The sequence below is a fragment of the Haliotis asinina genome, chromosome 8 (genome assembly GCF_037392515.1).
Source record: "Haliotis asinina isolate JCU_RB_2024 chromosome 8, JCU_Hal_asi_v2, whole genome shotgun sequence".
NCBI classification, from domain to species: domain Eukaryota; kingdom Metazoa; phylum Mollusca; class Gastropoda; order Lepetellida; family Haliotidae; genus Haliotis; species Haliotis asinina.
In genome coordinates, this window is record NC_090287.1 from 33,379,975 (window position 1) to 33,385,728 (window position 5,754).

Sequence of the window (5,754 nt, forward strand, 5' to 3'; positions counted from 1 at the left end):
CACTTGCTTTGTGGTCATTATGGGTTTACTTTGCTCTCAGACCACCGTGGTGCAGTGGTTAGAGTGTCCGTCTGGAGAGCGGAAGGTTGTGGATTTGATTCCTGACTGAGGCATACCAAAAGTTGAAGTATGGTAGTTTTTGGTCCTGTCTGGTGCTTGGCGTTAGTGGGTATAAGGACTGGTCAGCTTGGAGTCAGTATAATGTGTCTGAATGGGGAATTCCTACTTGACTGTGGCATGGTATCTTAGTGAGCTAGCACTATAGAACTAGCTTAAATCTACACATACTCACTCACATCGCCATATGAGCAAAATATTCTTACGTATGGCCCCATTTCACTTCACCTTACTTTGCTTTCTGCAATATTTCATTAATATCATGGTACTGGACACCAGAAATGGGCTTTTACACATGTGGGGAATTGTGGGACTTGGGTGAGACGAAGCAGCATTTTTACCCTACAGACCCACATGTTTTGGAAAGAGGTCCAAAGTTGTTGAATGCCCCATACATTATTATAATGCATGTTAGGATAGAAGTGAAGTTAGATGATTTTAATGGTATAATTGATTCAAGAGATAAGTCAGGTATGAAATCTTTTTTAGTGAAATCATGGGTTTGTACTGCTCTGCTTTCTATGTCCAACATCTATTAGTCTCCAAGGCTTGAAATGCAGTAAATGTACATGTCAGCCAAGCAGTTTCTGGTGGTGATTTGAGTTTTCCCATGACTGAGAGACTTGAATTTTAGGTGATGACAACTCACCTTAATCAGTTGTGTTTGTTGCAAGGTAGCTGGTAGCAGAGAAGACTTAAGTGCCAATAAATATTTTCGATGAAAGAAAGGCAAGGTTGTTATGTATGCCAGGAAGACTGTTAGTCTGGACTTTGAATGTCAAGTTCATCTGCTGTGGGTAGAATCTTGCAATAGATCTTAAAATTGATCCTCAGGAAGGATCAGCTGACTAGACAACTGGAATTTTCACATGTCTAGAGTTCATGTTATGGATGGCTGCTTCCTTTGGCCTGGACAACCCATGACGATCTGGATTAAAATTGTTCTTCAGTAACCCATGCTTGTCATAAGAAGCAACTAATAGGATCAGGTGATCGCTGACTTTGGTTGACTTTTTGGCATTGTATCCCAGTTACACAGATTGATGCTCATGGTGTAGATCATCAGAGTGTCTGGTTCAGACTCGATTAGTCACAGACTGATGCCATATAGCTGGAATATTGTTGAGTGCTTTGTTAAACAACCAAACCAGTCTGGTCCAGACTTTACTTTGAGGTATGGAAAACTGCAAAATAGCATGTTCAGTATGCTCCTGTATTGTTTAGGGTACATTGTTGCTTTGTTTGCTTGTCCTTAAGGCTGCACTCAGGAGTCTTTCATAGTTGAGTTGGGACCAGACAATCCAGTAATAAACATCATGAGAAGTTCGGTGCATGAGAGGACCTCCCCCTGGTCCTGGCATTTTCGTGGTTTGGTTCCACTCCGCCCTTTTCCAAAAACCTATTGGCTCAAGATCAAAATAATTGTCCGTATCAATTCTATACATTCTGGCAAAATCAACGTAATAATAGTAATAAGATATTATGTCACCAACTGGGTGAGAGTATGGTTACATGCCTAGTTTAGCAATATTCTAGCGATATCACGGCGGGGGACACCAGAAATTAGCTTCACATATTGTACCCATGTGGGGAATGTCACCAAATGACGCAACGGTAGCAGGGTGAACATTTAACGATAGTGTTCAACACTGATGAGTTAAAATGCAAACGGTTAGTAATTAAATAGGCTCATTCGTAGGGAGAGTGAAATCTTTTCCTATGGACTCATGCAGCATTTGATGCATGGAGGCCAGTGTCGATACACATTTCTGCATATTTAATGACACCATTACGTATGTATCAATCGATATCCTGTCGTGACGTGCATTCAGACTCTCCACAGCTGCTACCAACACCCCTTTCCAGTATTCCATATCTCAGAATGAGGGCCAAGCAAATGCAAAACAACAAAATGGATGCCAACACCCTTTTGGCAGATGAAATGTGTTTCTGGTAGGCTTTAGTTTTCGTCGTTTGCCCTCGCGAGGAATGCATAACACGGCCATTATGTAGCTCATAAGCATGCATGGCAATCCAATCTGTGTTAAAAATCATGTATAATTTTCTGATACCAGTTGTGTACACTCTCTGACTCCCAAGTACTTCATCGGAAATCAAGACAACTCAAGTAGTATGGCGGATGCCTGTTGGTGGGAAGTCGGACCACTGACAAGAAACCCTGGAAGATCCGGGTTAGAATTGGTCATCAGCCAAACACGCTTGTCGTAAGAGGCGACAAACGGGATCGGGTGGTGAGGCGTACTGATTTAGCTGACACGTCATCATATCAGACCAGCGTATGTCGATGCTCATGCTGTTGAACACTGGTCCAGGTCATTAGTATTTACAGTCGGCCGCCATATAGCTGTAATATGAATGCGGCGTTAAACAACAAAAAGAAAACTTAAATGGTTGAGCAGCCTGCATGGCACCAGTAGTTTATGTGCAGCACGATCACATGACTCCTATATCAAACGTCACAGTGTCTATATTTCAGTTCGGTGCAAGCCACTTAAAAAGAGGAGCATAAGAGTAAGTTTATCTGATTATAGACACGAAATGAAATACGAAGCCTGTTGTCTGCCGAACGGTCGCGCAGTAGGTTTGTTTCAACGTCGCTTCTTGAATGCATAATTCCATGTCGGTGTTCCAGAACAGCCTTTCAAGCAGCTGAAAGTTTGAATATTGGCACTGTACTACAAAATGATTCAGAAATATTGATTGATGGATGTCGCAATACAAATGCATTAGACTTTCACGTCACACGGAGTGATTGCACAAACCCGGTAACAAGAGCATGTACATATCACATAAAGGAACTTGTCCTCAGCGGTCATTTGGAGGAATGCATAGCTCGATCTTAACCAACAATGGGCTCTTCAACGCCTTTAAAGATAGGATACGCCAAGCGCGGATATAAGAGCCAGTGTAATTCTTAGAATTAAAAATAAAGGTCTTTACAAATTTTGCAAGCACTTATCCTTTGGAGCTATTTTTTAGAATGTTTTTGCATCTTTTTAAAGAAGTGATATTTTCATATATTAGGAACACTCATTGCGTTAACTACTACAAGTAACTGTAAGTAATTATATGATCGGTGTTATTTAATCAGCAGCGAGTAACTGTGGCAAATGTTACCTTAATTTTATATATGGATTGCCTTGGGTTTTATTAAAATGTAGGTAACTCTGGAAAAGTTCTAAAATCCATGCCAATTATGACAAGTGTCGAAATGTCGGTACATTTAAAAACTTCATCATCACATCGCTGAAGTAACAATGTCGATGAAGTCTCACTTATGAACCCCACCCCCTACTGAATGAATGCTGATTTCCTATGCCTTTTTATTATTGTTGGTTGATAATCATAAATTTGTCGTAACTCGTTATGCATAGTTATTGTTTTCTTGAAACATTTTGAAGTTCAAGGTGGAACAAAATCCGAAATTGGTGAAGTTTGTGACATTTACGACTCCGTGAGAGCCACGAACACGGCTATAATGAAGGCAAATCAAGAAACATAATTTGGAGGAACCGGAATTCGAACCATGATCATGTACCGAACAGAAAAGAAACGCAAATTTCGAAAAAAAATGAAATCTCATAAAAGGAAGCGTTAGTGTTTATGTCTTCTGTTTAAAAACTTGACAAAAAACCCAGCAGCCCCAAACAGCGGTTCCTTTCCTGTTCGGAATAGGTTTCTAGTGTGCCCATGGGACAGACAATCGTGACTTTACCTCCTCGTACATAACGCTAGATAATGAATCACACCTCGTTTAGTTTTACGCCACTTTTAGCATTATTTCAACAGCATCACAACAGGGACACCGACAATTGGCTTCACGCATTATACCGTGGACAATCCACAACTACGACTTGTTAGAGTCTCCTTGATTATACCCACGTGGGGAATCAAACGCAGGTCTTTCGTGTCGTGCGAACGCTTTAAGCATTAAGCTACCCCATCTTTTTTAGACGTTATTGCACATATTTTCTCTTGTTACAACAGCATAGTTTACTTCTCATCAAAAAAGATGTTATAGCCAACCATTGCCGCCCCTTGATATTGTATAGGCGTGTTTTTAAGAATGCTACTGGAACTAATCCTTGCATAAGATTTTGTTTAAAAATTAAATAGATTTGATCATGGCAGAAGATTGTTGACGTCTGGTAATCTCACACCGCGGGAGTGATCTGAATGGGAGTTCAAAATGATAAGGAAATAAGGGATTCACAAAGAAAGTGTTACACTTGCATGTGTGTTAGACCAGGGAGACTATATATACAGGGAGAAGAAACTCCTCGAAAAGCCCCTGAACGTATGTCTCGGGCCGTGACGTGACCAGTGTAGCCAATATGGCGGCAGCTTAGTATTTAAGATTGAGCACGGTTTATTTTCAGCGGCTGATTATATTCGCTGAGTGTTGTAACAACTGAAATCCTACACGTAGAAGATAAATTAACAATTTTTTGACACTTCAGTTTAAGTCAAATAATTGGTATTAATGCCCGTGCCAGGACAGTAGGTTTGTAGTAAATTTTAAAGTTTCAAGTCGGTATGTTATAGCTCACTGGCTTCCATTCTCGATTTGAAGACCGCGAAGATAGACTAAATTGTGTCGATAAAAATTTCTTTCACACACTCGTTTAATTTTAGAAGGGAAACATACCTTTAGTTGGAAGGTATTTGCAAGTAATCGTAATAGTATTATGGCTTAAAAAATAGTTATGGTGTAACTTCAAATTTCCGCCACAGAAATATTACACGTCGTTGTTTGAGTGTTTCTTCAAAAACATCTTTCACATACACCTTTAATTCTTATGAGGGGAATATACTATAAGGTGAAATGTGTTTGCAAGTAAAAGTGATAGTTTCATAATCTAAACCAAAATGTTAGGATGTATGTGAGGTGTGTGAAAAATGTGACATGTTGTCGATCTGTTCTGATTCCCCACACGCAATAAGATATCTGAATTAATTATTAATGTAAACAAAATGTCTCAAAGTAGATTTTTTAAAAGGACAGCTGACGTTAATAACACGTGTTCTCGCAATACTTTTGCGTTCTTTAACATGTTTTGGAGTGTGTGTGTGTGTGTGTGTGTGTGTGTGTATGTGTGTGTGTGTGTATCATTTTATTCTTTCTTTCATTCACACACGTACTTCTGTCTTTTATTCTTTTTCTTTATTTCTTTCATTCATTCACATAATTCTTGCTCTTAATTGTTACCATTGTTACCTGATACAATAAACTGGCTGAAGTTGCGCTGAGAACGAGCCAAGTCACTGTGTGCATTGGAGCATGACGTTGCACACGTTAATCAGTACAAATAGTAAGGAAAGCAAGCGAGTGACCTATCCCTGTTGTTGAGTATCCCTGGTTAGACTGATTTTACTGAACTCGAGTAGAATTCACTCTTCCTCAATTCCGAAAAACAATAATTATAACTCATTATAAATTCAGCATGACGCATGAAAGTGTAATAATCTATCGTCTTCATTTACTTGGATCAAACGGTTCTATTTTCCACCCATTCGTTTCCATTGACCCAGATGCAATGCTGTTGAATTCCCCGCCATTAACATTCTTCCCGCAGGGGATTTGCAAGGAGCATGCGCGGTTTAAGGATTCCCCTA